The sequence below is a fragment of the Leucopleurus acutus genome (genome assembly GCF_964270905.1).
Source record: "Leucopleurus acutus genome assembly, chromosome: 14".
Classification (NCBI taxonomy): domain Eukaryota; kingdom Metazoa; phylum Chordata; class Mammalia; order Artiodactyla; family Delphinidae; genus Leucopleurus; species Leucopleurus acutus.
The window spans coordinates 43,392,246-43,409,011 of NC_139156.1; positions in this window are offsets into that span (position 1 = coordinate 43,392,246).

Consider the following 16,766-nt stretch of genomic DNA (forward strand, 5'->3'; position numbering starts at 1 on the left):
TAATTACCTTAAACATGAATGGATTAAATGCTCCAACCAAAAGACACAGGCTTGCTGAATGGATACCGGAGCAAGACCCATATATATGCTGTCTACAAGAGACCCACTTCAGACCTAGGGACACATACAGACTGAAAGTGAGGGGATGGAAAAAGATATTCCATGCAAATGGAAATGAAAAGAAAGCTGGAGTAGCAATACTCATATCAGATAAAATAGACTTTAAAATAAAGAAAGTTACAAGAGACAAGGAAGGACACTACATAATGATCAAGGGATCAATCCAAGAAGATATAACAATTATAAATATATTTGCTCCCAACATAGGAGCACCTCAATATATAAGGCAACTGCTAACAGCTATCAAAGAGGAAACTGAGAATAACACAATAATAGTAGGGGATTTTAACACCTCACTCACACTAAGGGACAGATCATCCAAACAGAAAATTAATAAGGAAACACAAGCTTTAAATGACACCACAGACCAGATAGATTTAATTGATATTTATAGGACATTCCATCCAAAAGAGCAGATTACACTTTCTTCTCAAGTGCGCACAGAACATTCTCCACAATAGATCACACCTTGGGTCACAAATCAAGCCTCAGTAAATTTAAGAAAATTGAAACCATATCAAGCATCTTTTCTGACCACAATGCTATGAGATTAGAAATCAATTACAGGGAAAAAAAACGTAAAAAATACAAACACATGGAGGCTGAACAATACATTACTAAATAACCAAGACATCACTGAAGAAATCAAAGAGGAAATCAGAAAATACCTAGAGACAAATGACAATGAAAACACGATGATCCAAAACCTATGGGATGCAGCAAAAGCAGTTCTAAGAGGGAAGTTTATAACAATACAAGCCTACTTCTAGAAACAAGAAACATCTCAAGTAAACAACCTAACCTTACACCTAAAGGAACTAGAGAACGAAGAACAAACAACACCCAAAGTTAGTAGGAGGAAAGATATCACAAAGATAAGAGCAGAAATAAATGGAATAGAAACAAAGAAAACAAGAGCAAAGATCAATAAAACTACAAGCTGGTTCTTTCAGAAGATAAACAAAATTGATAAACCGTTAGCCAGAGTCATCAAAAAAAAGGGAGAGGACTCAAATCAATAAAATTAGAAATGAAAAAGGAGAAGTCACAACAGACACCACAGAAATACAAAGCATCCTAAGAGACTACTACAAGCAACTCTATGCCAATAAGATGGACAACTTGGAAGAAATGGACAAATTCTTAGAAAGGTATAACCTTCCAAGACTGAACCAGGAAGAAATAGAAAATATTAACAGACCTATCACAAGTAATGAAATTGAAACTCTGATTAAAACTCTTTCAACAAACAAAAATCCAGGACTGGATGGCTTCACAGGTGAATTCTATCAAACATTTAGAGAAGAGCTAACACCCATCTTTCTCAAACTCTTCCAAAAAATTGCAGAGGAAGGAACACCCCCAAACTCATTCTGTGAGGCCACCATCACCCTGATACCAAAACCAGGAAAAGATATCACACACACAAAAAAATTAAAGACCAATATCACTGATGAATATAGATGCAAAAATCCTCAACAAAATACTAGCAAACAGAACTCAACAACACATTAAAAGGATCATACACCATGACCAAGTGGGATTTATCCCAGGGACGCAAGGATTCTTCAATATATGCAAATCAATCAATGTGATACACCATATTAACAGATTGAAGAATAAAAACCATATGATCATCTCAATAGATGCAGAAAAAGCTTTTGACAAAATTCAACACCATTTATGATAAAAACTCTCCAGAAAGTGGGCACAGAGGGAACCTACCTCAACATAATAAAGGCCATATACGACAAACTGACAGCAAACATCATTCTCAATGGTGAAAAACTGAAACCATTTCCTCTAAGATCAGGAACAAGACAAGGATGTCCACTCTCACCACTATTATTCAACATAGTTTTGGAAGTCGTAGCCATGGCAATCAGAGAAGAAAAGGAAATAAAAGGAATACAAATTGGAAAAGAAGAAGTAAAACTGTCACTGTTTGCAGATGACATGATACTATATATAGAGAATCCTAAAGATGCCACCAGAAAACTACTAGAACTAATCAATGAATTTGGTAAAGTTTCTGGATACAAAATTAATGCACAGAAATCTCTGGCATTCCTATACACTAATGATGAACAATCTGAAAGAGAAATGCAGGAAACACTCCCATTTACCATTGCAACAAAAATAATAAAATACCTAGGAATAAACCTACCTAGGGAGACAAAAGACCTGTATGCAGAAAACTATAAGACACGGATGAAAGAAATTAAATATGATACCACCAGATGGAGAGATATACCATGTCCTTGGATTGGAAGAATCAATACTGTGAAAATAACTATACTACCCAAAGTGATCTACAGATTCAATGCATTCCATATCAAATTACCAAAGGCATTTTTTACAGAACTAGAACAAAAAAATCTTAAAATTTGTATGGAGACCCAAAATACCCCGATTAGTCAAAGCAGTCTTGAGGGAAAAAAACGGAGTTGGAGGAATCAGACTCCCTGACTTCAAACTATACCACAAAGCTCCAGTTATCAAGACAATATGGTACTGGCAAAAAAAAAAAAAAAAAAAGAAATATAGATCAATGGAACAAGATAGAAAGCCCACAGATAAACCCATGCACCTATGGTCAACTCATCTATGACAAAGGAAGCAAGGATATAAAATGGAGAAAAGACAGCCTCTTCAATAAGTGGTGCTGGGAAAACTGGACAGCTACATGTAAAAGAATGTAATTAAAACACTTCCTAACACCATACACAAAAATAAACTCAAAATGGATTCGAGATCTAAATGTAAGCCCGGACACTATAAAACTCTTAGAGGAAAACATAGGAAGAACACTCTTTGACATAAATCACAGCAAGATCTTTTTTGATCCACCTCCTAGAGTAATGGAAATAAAAACAAAAATAAACAAATGGGACGTAATGAAACGTAAAAGCTTTTGCACAGCAAAGGAAATCATAAACAAGATGAAACGACAACCCTCAAAATGGGAGAAAATATTTGCATTTGAATCAACAAAGGATTAATCTCCAAAATATATAAACAGCTCATGCAGCTCAATATTAAAAAAACAAACAACCCAATCCAAAAATGGGCAGAAGACCTAAATAGACATTTCTCCAAAGAAGACATACAGATGGCCAAGAAGCACATGAAAAGCTGCTCATCACTAATTATGAGAGAAATGCAAATCAAAACTACAATGAGGTGGGCTTCCCTGGTGGCACAGTGGTTGAGAGTCCGCCTGCTGATGCAGGGGACACGGGTTCGTGCCCTGGTCCGGGAAGATCCCACATGCCGTGGAGCAGCTGTGCCACTGAGCCTGTGCGTCCGTAGCCTGTGCTCCACAACGGGAGAGGCCACATCAGTGAGAGGCCCGCGTATGGCAAAAAAAAAAAAAAAAACTACAATGACGTATCACCTCACACCAGTCAGAATGACCATCATCAAAGAATCTAGAAACAACAAATGCTGGAGAGGGTGTGGAGAAAAGGGAACCCTCTTGCACTGCTGGTGGGAATGTAAATTGATACAGTCACTATGGAGAACAGTATGGATGTTCCTTAAAAAACTAAAAATAGAATTACCATATGACCCAGCAACCCCAGTACTGGGCATATACCCAGAGAAAACTATAATTCAAAAAGACACATGCACCCCAATATTCATTGCAGCACTATTTACAATAACCAGGTCATGGAAACAACCTAAATGCCCATTGACAGATGAATGCCTAAAGAAGATGTGGTACATGTATACAATGGAATATTACTCAATCATAAAAAGGAACGAAACTGGGTCATTTGTAAAGACGTGGATGGATCTAGAGACTGTCATACAGAGTGAAGTAAATCAGAAAGAGAAAAACAAATATCGTATATTAACGCATATATGTGGAAACTAGAAAAATGGTACAGATGAACCGGTTTACAGGGCAGAAATTGAGACCCAGATGTAGAGAACAAACTTTTGGATACCAAGGGGGTAAAGCAGCGGGGATGGTGGTGGTGGTGGTGGGATTAATTGGGAGATTGGGATTGACATGTATACACTGATGTGTATAAAATGGATGACTAATAAGAACCTGCTGTATAAAAAATAAATTAAATTTTAAAAAAAGAAGTCAAATAATCAGAAATGGAGTTTATTAAATCAGAGATAAGTAAATTGACTACTTGGCTCTAATTGTCCATCTCAGCAAATCACAGTAGTCTTTTTTTGTCCATTCCACTGTACGGATGCACTTAAGAGACCTGGAAGACATTCATGTATAAAGGACTGTGGAATCTGTTCCACAGAGAACCACCTATTGTGGGAAGGAAGATAAAATGTTCTGTTCTGTTTTTCTATCCCTTATCAATTAGTGTCAACACTAATAGTTTGGCCTCTTCTAGGTCTGTATAAAAGTTACCATAAATCTGAAACTGACGAGAGAGAGTTTTATTCACAGTTTGCCTCTCTCATTTTATCAAAACCATTAACCTCATATTATGTGAAAAGATTCTAGAGAGGCTCTCCATGGACTTCTGCAATAGACCATCAAAGATGCCATCCTTATGGATGAACCAATTATTAGTAGTCAGTTCAGTAGGCATAATTCTTGGCAAGTCTTTGTGTTCTAGAGAGACCTTATCACATATTTGAAATGAAGAGAAACTAAAGGCTTTATCATGTAAACTCCTACCATAGGATATATTGTATTTTGCCTTAAGAGATAATTTATAATGCAATTCTGAGGTAGAGGTTTTTTTTGTTTTGGTTTGGTTTTTTGCGGTACGCGGGCCTCTCACCGTTGTGGCCTCTCCCGTTGCGGAGCACAGGCTCCGGACGCGCAGGCTCAGCGGCCATGGCTCACGGGCCTAGCCGCTCTGTGGCATGTGGGATCTTCCCGGACCGGGGCACGAACCCGTGTTCCCTGCATCGGCAGGTGGACTCTCAACCACTGTGCCACCAGGGAATCCCCAGAGTTTTAATTTAAAAAAAAAAATGCAATGAATCATCTTTCTTGGAAGGATAAATATGCATTTGGATAGCTGAAATCATCACAAAAGTCTAAACAAAGGCTTTAAATACCATTTAGCAGGTAGACATATCTGTATTTTATAAAGTGAACTTGTATATGCTTCAAGACATATTATGAATATTTTATAGTGAAAGGTAGAGCAAGAAGGGATAGTGTATCATTAATCAAGAATATTTTATTGTCTAAATGCCTCCATGACAGGCTGCTTAACATTGTAAGTATATATTATATGTGCCAAGCTGTTTCAACAGTAATAGAATACTACCACTGAACTCTTTAGTGCATGATAAATGTTATAAACATTACTGAGAATCAAAATCATCTGCAGGCTGTCTGCTCTTTTCAATTGAGTTTTAAAACTTTTTACTTACTTTTTATATTTTATGACCAGAGGGCTCTGCAAGCCAAATGAGTTATCAACCATTCATATCTCTGATAATCTTAATATCAGATAATAAATGCAGCCCAGCGTGACTGATGATTTTGCAATAAGGAGATTAGTTCACCATTGTATTGACAGATAATTTTGTTCCCATTATGCCTAAGGTCTCACTTAAAAAAACAAAAAATCTATGTTGCAAGTTGGCCCTTAGATTTTTTTGAAGGAGGAAAAGAATACTAGAGAAGTTCTGTGGGTCCACTCAGGCAACAATATGCAATATCATTGCTAGAATGAGAGCTTGAAAGGTAACTTTTTCAGATAAACATTAAATTTTTCTTCAGGTTGTAATTTCACATATTACATTCTTAGAGTTAATGCAATCATATTTAAAATCGGTCACTGGTCTCAGAAGAGACATTCAGGTACAATCCCTCGGCCCATTTATTCATGTTACAAGAGATACAGAAAAGAAAATCTCCATTAGAATTGGGATTTGGATAGAGAATAAATCATTTTTCTCACAACTGTAGAGTCTTAGGTTTTTCTCCTTGAGTTACCATGGTTTTTAAACAGAAACATAAGTAGACACTTATACTGTTATCAGTCGTATGACATAATAAAAAAGTGGTTACCTGTATTTGGTTTGGCACCTATGTTTGAGAGACAAAAACACTCCAGCAATCTGAGATGGCACAGTTAATGCCTCTTTTCCAGAATAACTGTGTGATCTAGCTGTTATCTTTATTCTGTTGCCCACTGTAGGATAAAGATACAACTGACTTGGTGTTTGGGGTGAAAATATCATCTATGCTCTCATTTCTTTTTGTTCTTTTTAAGAGCATTTCAGGTTCAACAGGCCAGCATGAACTGTTGTTCTCTTGAGATAATGCAGTATTATTCTGTATAGTGTCTATCAGATAATCAGAAATAGAAAAATGTTTCTGATATAATTATTACAAATACAAAGATGCAGCAGATTGATAGATGAGAGGAAAGAAAAGAAGTTTGAGGTTGGAGTTTGAATTGAAATAGTTGTTTTATCTACTTATTGGCATTAGGATTCAGTGTCAGTATTATGTGACTTTGTGAGGTCCAGCTATCTAAATTATTGGCTCTTCATTACATATTTTACTAAGTTTTCCTGGCATGTATAAATCAATCCATTACATGTTTTGTTTTTAACCAATGCTACAATTTAGTTAGTTTTATTTATTACATTTATCTTATTTTTTCACAGACTAATATTAAAAGAATTTCAAATGTACTGAGAAGTCAGAGAGAAAAATCATTTGGCAGTTATCGGAATCTCTGGGGTCTCCAAAATACTCTAAAAATACTATAAATCCATCTTCTTCTATCTCCATATTTTTGTTATGATGGCTTTGTCAATGGCTCATTATGATGGCTTCTAAAAATATAGTTACAGTTTCTAATTTGCTTCAGACCAACCTAATGTCTCCACAGAAAGCAGAATGAACTGTGAAATACACAGCTCTAATCATGGCATGCACTTGCATAAATCATGTCAGTAGCATCCAGGTACAATTTAAACAGCATCTTTCTCTGATGACCCTATGTAAAGTTGGCTATTTCTTGTTCGTATCTAGGATAGAACTCTACTTAATTACAGCACTTATCATAATGTTTAATCATATGCATGTATGTGTATAAGTATATACATATATAAATAGATATTTACATTTGTTTCATAAGGACATATTTATATATATATTTCTTTAAATAATTATTTTCTTCCCCCACTCCCAAACACACACAAACAGAAGGGATTCATGAAGGCCAATTTCCTATTTCATTTACCAGCACTTTGTATATATTAAGGGAACAAAAATACTCTTTAACAAGTGTAAGTACAATAGAGCTATTTCTCTATGAAATTAATTAACTTTGTGTCAAAAGAAAGTATATCAAAAGCTAAGAAATTTCACTTTTTGTAGTTTTCTTTCATTTCCTATCTAAAATAAGATTGACAAAAATAATAAATACAATATTGTAAAGAATTATTTCCTGATATTACTCTTTGTAGTTTTGATCTTTCAAGAATAACAAACACGGTTTGACTTTTTTAAATCGTTAGCCTTCCATATAATGAATAATGAACTTATTAATGCTTCATACTAAGACTTGACTAACGACTATGGAGGATACAAATACTAGCCCTAATCATTTTCTTCAAGGAGATTATAGTCTAGTTAGGGAGACCAGTTATTACATTTTGTGTGATGCTCATTTAATAATAGAAAAGCTCTCACAAGGTTGCGCTGTATACAAATAGCAAATACACGGGTGAGTTGCAAAGACAGGCTTCAGGAAAATATTTTTGCACTAAGTTAGAACATATGAGAAAACTCTTTTGGTTGGGTAATTTCCGTCACTGAATTAAACAGATCTATTTAAATCACACATTTAAGTAAAACTGAAAGGAAATGGGTAGTCCTATTTCCCTAAACTACAGACACAATTTAGTGTCAAATATTTTTCTCTGAGGTTTTGAAAGCTCTTAATTAAGTACAAGGGAATTAAATTTAAGGAAGCCCAAGAGATTTTAATTAGAAATTTTATAAAGCATGTTAGTAGTTGTTTCAAGGTCAGAGACTGTGATATAGAGAAATGCTTTTTCCTCATGTATTACAATCCCCTTTACTTCTAGCCCCTGTTTTGCCCCAATAATCTCTGCATGTCTCATGAATCTTAGTTCACTGTTCTGAGTTTATTGATTGATTTAAAAATGAAAACAAATTATTTTAAAAACAGATGAATGATCTTTTACCTGTTATTTCTATGTGCTTTGAGAAACAGAGAATAAAAATCTCTTTCACATCTCACTTAAGTTTCTAGCTTTCTTCTGAGCCCACTGTTAACTGGAAAAAAAAAATAGAGGATTTTTTTTAAAACACTGAGAAAAATATTCACTATTCTCTTGTCATTTCTTTAGGTGCTCTCTTATAGGACCTATGTATTTTTGTCTTTTTTTTTTTTATTACTTTCAAGGTTCCCATTAAAGCAGATGTAATTCACAAATGTGAGAAACATTTATCAGATAGTTATTCAGATAACCTTGTCACCCCCAGGGAAATCTTTTTGGTTCAACAGAAACAGCCTATGATTGAACGAAAGAGACTTTGAATCTTGCTTTGACTAATAATGTCACTACAGGTAATCATTAATCTCTCTGTGTCTCAATTAATTTAACCTCAAAGGAAAATGGTATGTCTTTTAAGCACAAAATATCTAGCTAAGTGCACTAAAAAGCAAACTCAATGAAAGGAATTAATGTGCCATTATCTTTGTTATTATCATTATAATCTCTTCTTTAAACTCCAAGTGAACGAGATAGAGCTCAAAAGAACAAGAAATGGAACAATTTTCAGATCCATATTTGGCAAGATTGAAGATTATATATATATATATATATATATATATATATAGTCATGGGTCTTGTTGAAATACTGGGCAAATGAAGAGTAAGATATAACGCATGTGAGTCAAGAAACAATGTATAGAAGAACATGTTAATTCAGATTGAATAGAAAACAACAGGAATTTTTTAAGAAAATTTAAAAAGAATTTCATTAGTATCTCAAGTGTTTTTCTTTCTTTGAATGGATATTTACAGAAAAAATGTAAGTGAATGGAAAATTTTGAGTAAAATATTGATAATGTTAGATTGAAATTGCAAATCAGATCCATGAAAGAATAAAGCAAATGTCACGGGGAAAAGTGTTTAAAGTAGAAAACAGAAAGTCAGGAAAAGCATTCTCTTGCTATTTAAAAACATGACTATTCATATAACTAAAAGTACACGTTTGTGTTTACAAAGGACTTCTGCAGTCCTCATCAACATCCTTGTTAACGGAGATAGATGCAGGCATAGGAGAATATGCAAAACATCATGGGTTTATTTAGGGACAGCTCTAGAAGTAGGCAGACCCAGAATTTAGCACCCCCCAAAATGATTTGAGGATACCCCAGATAACCCCCATGTCTACTAAGGGGAAGAAATTGGGAGGTAATTATAAATTACTACCATATCTCTCCCAAACTACTGTAATAGTCTCCCATCTGGTCTTTGCCACACTAATTTTTCTAAAATATAAATTAAATTGTATTACCTCCTTACTTAAAAGCATTCAATAGTTCCCCCTGACCTTAGGGATAAAAGCCAACTTCTGCTCATAACCTACAAGGCCTAGCATATAATAAGGCTCTTGCTTACATTTCCAATTTTGTCTTATCCTGTTCTTCTCTTTGTTCAATATATTTCATCCATGTGGTTCTACCATGAGTTCATATAGGACACCAACTTAATTCAGCCAAAAGGCTTCAGCACATGCAGTTCCCTCTGCCTGGAGTGCTCTTTCAACCACTCTTCACATGACTGACTTTCTCATCCTCTAGATCTGAGCTAGTCTCATCTTCTAAGGTCTTTCTTGAGGTATCCTCTATTTAACTGGATCAGTTAGATTTACTTCATAATAACTACTCCAATGATATTTTAAAACAATAACTGTTTGTAGTTCATGATTCTTTCAGTAAAGAATTTTGGCTGGACTCATCTAGGCAAGTTCTTCTGGTCTTGGTCAGATCATTCATTCAGCCCATTCAAGTGTGTGTCATTAGGAGCTAGGAAGACTGGCCTCTGATCCATGTGGTTTCTTACATCCTAGAAGCCTAGGCCAACTTGTTCACATGATGAAAAGGCAGGTTACTATGCAAGTGTGTGTGTGTGTGTGTGAGAGAGAGAGAGAGAGAAAGCGCTCAGAAGCATACTAGGCTTCTTAAGGTCCATGCTCAGAGCAGGCACACTGTCATATCTACCACAGTCCACTGGTCAAATCAAGTCACCAGGCACCTCAGAATCAAGGGGAGAGGAAATAGACCCCAGCGTTTGATGGTAGAAGCTACTGTGTCACATTACAAGGGTGTGGAAACAGAAAGGATGGGGAATTGTGGCCATTTTTGCAGTTGACTACACTGTTATATGTGAGACAGCATCCTGTTTAGTCTTTCTCTAACACATATCAAATGTGTTTCACCAGTTTGATATTTGCTGGGTTATTGTCTGTTATTCCCTCTAGACTATAAACTCTATGAGAGCAGAGGCTGTTCCTTCTTTTTTAACGTGGTACAGCCATGGGCTGGCATAATCCCTGGTACATAGTAGGCACTTAATAAATATCTAAAATAAATTTAAGAAAAAAACAAAAAAAGGAAACTGTAGGGAAGATTTCCCTTACACTTTTACAAATATAAAGAGTCTTGTTAAGGCTCATATGTCTGTCACATACTCACAATCCCTGCAGCTAACAATGACATTAAAATTTATAACGGCAATGGAAGAAAGTTCTATCGGAAACTGGACAAGAAACTTGTATAACTGGAATGCATTGCCTTATTAACAGAATGGAGATAACTTACATTTGCTCTGTGCCTTCAGCGTGTCAGAGACTATGCTGATAAATTTGCTCACACAACCACCTGTGTGCAAAGCTAATAAGAGAAGAGAACAAAAGTGACCTAAGGGAGATAGCATGAGTTCTCTGACTTGGGGATTGGTGCTTCAGTTATCTGGTAGGAATCTAGGGAAGACTGGCACATATAATAAAGTAGAAAGGAATTATATAAAGAATTAATGTTAGTATGTGATTACCTAGGTCTCAATAAAACATAAGGTTGCTATGTAATTAGATCTTGTTCATAAGGAATCTGCCTCAATATAACTCCAGAATTTTAGCCTTTTTCCCCAAATACTGAAATACTCAAAATAGAATACATTTTAGAAGCCATTAGTATTTAAGGATCCTATTTGTACTCGAGATTTCATGAACTGTAATTTTCAGATGAAACTTGGCATCAGAGAATACTGAGAATTAAATCCTATGACAGTTTCTCAACAGCACTTATTCCTTCAATCAGACCAACCCCCAAAATTGAGCTTAATATTGACAATGCCAATATATAGCTGGAGTATGAAAAAATAATTTTGAACTAATGATAAGAAAAGTGCAATAAGGTAAATGGAACTTGTTCTTATAAAAAACTGAATAATGATTATAATACTAATAATATATTTGTGAAGCACTGTGTGTTTTCAAAGCATTTTTACACAGTTAAAGCTCTTTGGCTAGTGAAATTCAAAATTAAAGAGGTTAAATAACTTGCATGAAGTCAGCCAAGTAGGTACAAGTAAATTCAATGTTCCTAATTTACAGCCCAATGTCCTATACTGGTTTCTGACCCAATAGCAAATATAGAAAGGCATTTACAAATAAATAAATAAAATCCATAGAATTGATTGGCATAATGCTTAATGAATTATATGATCCTTGAAAGTGTATTAAGTTTCTTTTTAAACAGTCACTATTTATTAAAGAATACACAAACCAAACTGTCAACAATTGAAAATTTAAAATAGTTTTGTTTAAATTTTGTTTTATAATGATATAAACATGCTCAATTTATTTGTCCCAAGTTCATCAATACCCGTGTTCTCCAGATTCTCTATTTTTCAATGTCTTTATGTTGAAATCATATTTGTACAAGAAGAAAAATCGAGTTTGCTAAAAACAAAATTAAAAATAGTCTTTCAAGGGGATGTAAGATGACCTTATTTCTTATGCTTCCTATAATACTATTTTCAAAATAAATAAGTAAATAGTGCTAATGAGAAATATATTTTAATAATAACAATAACAACCTTCTAAGAGCATTAATATTTTTGGATCATTAAGTTTTTGCCACCATTTACTTCCATATCTGGAAAGAAGTTAAGCTTTCCTTTACTATGCTGTGTCCTGGCCAGCCTTGTTTATTGGTATGGATTGAACTGTGCGCTCCTAAAATTCTTGTGTTGAAGCTATATCCCCCACCACCTTAGAATATGACTTTATTTGGAGACAGGGACTTTAAGAGGTAATTAAGATTAAATGAGGACATATAAGTGGGCTCTAGTCCAATGTGACTGGTGTCCTTATAGGAAGAGGAAATTTGGACACACTTGAGAGACATCAGGGATATATGTGCATAGAGAAAATGTATGTGAAAATACAGCAAAAAGGCAACCATCTGCAAGACAAGGACATATCCCACTCAGGAGACCCTAAACTGCGACACCTTGATCTTATACTTCCAGGCTCTAGGACTGTGAGAAAATAAATATGTTGTTTAAGTCACCCACGTTGGGATATTTTTTTTACGGCAGCCCTAGCAAATAAATACATCCACTTTCAAGCAAAAATATCTCTAAGACCCAGCTGAAGGTAACTGGCTTCCATTATAGGAACAACAGTCATAATCTGGCTGTACTTCTTGAGTCTAACAGAGTTTGTAAAGTTGCCAACCTCCTAGGAATCTACTTCTTCCCTGGCCTTTCTTCTTTGAAATGACTAATCAAAGGACATGACTATGTCCTTTCTACTAAGAATCTCCTTTCTGACCATATCCTGACAGATGATCACAAAAGCAGACCTTGGATCTGAGTAGGCCCTCTGTTACACACTGCATGTACCTCTAAGTTTTTTTGGCTGTTCCCTTGCACTGTGCCCAGACTCACTGCATCATGTCGACTTTTCATTCATGGCTCTTTCTAGCATGCACACTGCTGGGCAAATGGCCAAGACTTTAGTCCTACTCATTAGATTTGATCACCAGCATATCAAAGGGATCATTAATGGTGTAGGAGACTTTGAAGCAGCTCATGCATTCCTCAGTACACAACTGTATTACTGGGGACTGGCAGTAATCCAAGTGGAAGTTGATCCTTTCGCCTACAGGTAATACACAGCAAAAGGCTCAAGTTTGACATCACTACAGCATATGCTTTTACAGCATTTTAGTGAGCAAAAAAGTAGAAAATCATGTCAAAGCTATAGCTTGGATATCAGGATAAATAAGGGACTGGTAAGCTATACATGGTGCTCTCAGATCTAAACAATTCTGAGAGGACAATGGACAGGTATTTTCTTCTTTTACTCTGTGATGCTTCTCCCTCATCTTGGAGGGGATAGAGAGATGACACTGGAGATATTTTGTTGTTGTTGTTCTTTGATTTATATCTTGAGAAACCCCATGGTATTTTGAGAGAAATGTAGTATATTTAATGTTGTCAAGGCACTTATTTGCCATTGTATACCCCGGAAAATAAAAAGTAGGTGCAACTGGCCATTTGAAAGACACATTTTGAGTCTATTTCACAAACCCTGCAGACACATATGAGTCACTGATGTACAGCAAGTTTTATAAAATGCTAACTTTGTGTATAAAAGAACATTATTTTTTTTCTGAAACTGTCAAGATTTCTGATCTGGATATAAACTAAAGAAGCATTAAAAGCGCTGGGGCTCCCCCTAATGATCATAAAACCAAAACAAGACCTTTTTTTTTTTCTTTTACAAAATACATTTCTTCACACCTTTCGCAAACGGTATTAAACATGCTAATCTACTTATGTCTCTCCTTTGCTAAAAACATTCAAATTCTCTGGTGGCCTGGTCTCTGACTGTCCCATGGGGATGTTGACCACAATTTGTTTAAACCTGAACTCCTCAGGTCTTCTCTCCAAATCTGCTTCTCTGCCTACATTACCCTTGGCTGGTAGATTTTACTCAGTTACCAAAGCCAGCAGATTGGGCGCCTTCTTAGTAGTGTCCATATACTCCTAAATGCATGCTTTTGTTCCCCATCATAAATTTTGGTGTTTCTGTCTTGAGAGTCATCAGCATAACCAATCTCATTAATCACAAAGTCCTCCTTACTGCTTTTTTCCCTGCTTTGCTCTGTCATTCTCTGCTTCTGTAGCTCTCCTCTTCACTACTGTCATACATTACTCTCATGTATCTTCTCTTCAGATCTCATCATATCAGTACTCACTCAAAAATGCTCAGTATCTCCCTTTTGCTTATGTGTAAAACCCTTAGCTTGGCCAATCATGATCTGATTTAAACTATTTACCTGATCATCACTGAAGGAAAAAAGAGGCTGGATCACCAATAGCTACATCTGTTAGAATGATGGGAAATTATCTTCACTGGTTCCTCATTTTTTTTCAAGATTCTTCATAAATTTTCCTGCTGTTGTAAAGGTGCTATCCTTTCCTAGACTTTTGTCTAATAGTAGTGAATGAACGAATGAAACCTACTGGTTCAGAGGGAGATGAAACTATATATGCTTTTAGATCATGATTAATAGCAAATTTTCCCCCTAATAACTTTCTTGTGTGGTATTATTCCAATGCAAGGTATGAATTACTCTCCTTCTGTAATTTCTAAATCTTGTATTCTTCAAAATTAGGCTGATTTTTACACTTCAAAATGACATGTAGAGAATATGTGTTGCTTCTGCTACTCCAGCCCGTAAGGATTTAAAAGCCCCCAAGAACAATATTTCACTGTCCTAGACTCATTTATCTCACACCATGATATCATATTTAAATAAAATAATAAAGGTTTTGCAATCACACACAGAAGCCTTGAGCAGACACTGGTAAAACATTTGGAAGGTTTGTGAAGCCTCATGTACCCTCAGTATCTGGATGACACAGTGATAATCTCTCGTCTTTGCCTTGTGGACATTTGGCTTGCATTTCTGTCAGGAAGTAAGTCCTTAGGTCTTATTTCAATACAATTATTATGACAAGTTCTTAGGTTTTATTTAGATGTAACTATTAAATATATCTTAATATTAAGCAATCAAAAGAAAAGCATGTTTACCTAAAGGATATTCTTAAATGCAAAATATTATTTTGACATTATTGTTTTAAAATATAGTAATAGTATACCGAAATTTACCCCTTAAACACACCCACACACAGAAACACACACATCACTAATAAATATTTGATACTTTTGAAAGAGAATGTGAGAAGCAGTGCTGGGGAAGTCATGAACACTCCTAAATATAAGGTAAGCAATTAGGGATATAAGACCATAAATAGAGGAGTCTCTCAGAAAAATCATAAATTTTGAACAAAGTTAAGTTTTATAAAAGTAAAAGTATTAATATATTAATACCCATGAATGCTATCTCTTGCATTGTAAGGATAATTCTGGCTTTGGCTATAATCTTCCTTCCTTTTGCCCCAGTCATGGGTGTTTTTTCAATTCTGCTGTGCCAGAGTTTGGGGAAAAAATATGTGAGGAGATTTAGAGAAGAATGAAAACCAAAGCACATGGTTAAAGATGACTAACAAGGGCATTTCAATAGTCTGGAGAAAACAGGCTCTGGTATGCTCTTTTTTTTTTTTTTTAAACATCTTTATTGGAGTATAATTGTTTTACAATGGTGTGTTAGTTTCTACTTTATAACAAAGTCAATCAGCTATACATATACATATATCCCCATATCTCCTCCCTCTTGCGTCTCCCTCCCACCCTCCCTATCCCACCCCTCTAGGTGGTCACAAAGCACTGAACTGATCCCCCTATGCTATGTGGCTGCTTCCCACTAGCTATCTATTTTACATTTGGTAGTGTATATATGTCCATGCCACTCTCTCACTTCATCCCAGCTTCCCCTTCCCCCTCCCCGTGTCCTTAAGTCCATTCTCTACATCTGCATCTTTATTCCTGTCCTGCCCCTGGGCTCTTCATAACCATAACACATAAGGTATGTGTACTTGAAAAGATACTTTTCCTCCAGCCAGGTATAGCAATCTGTTTTAAACAAGGCATATGACGACACGTATGCAAATAAGACAGCAAAGAAAATTTGGACATTATTATAACAGAAACTAGTAAATCATGCTAAAATATTTTAAGTGTATGTATTATTTAGCCAAAACTTAAATCATAAATCATGATATCTGTGATGTTATCAATATATAATTAATGGAAATACATAATATCAGAATAAACTGTCAATTTTAATAATTTTTTAAAAGAGTCCTCAAAAAAGAAAATAAGTGTTCTCTCTAGATTGGTTTAATTATATAATTAGCATAATTTGATGTTCAAAATTAAAGTAATTATTAATAGAACAAATCAATAACTGGTGGCTGTACCTGTACCTTGGGATTAATTAACTTGCTTCTTTTTTCTCTTGTAAGAACTAGATTACTTTTCACATTCCCTTGGTTATTGTTCTCTTTATGTTAAAAACAGATATTTAGAGCTAGATATCTTTTTTAAAAGTTTTCATGAAAACAAAAGTGGTACTCTTTAGAAATAATGCAAACTTAAATACAGAATTGGCTTGGAATGTTCAAAATCTTAAAAACCAGAGTTGATTGAACAATTGAAACTTTATTTCAAA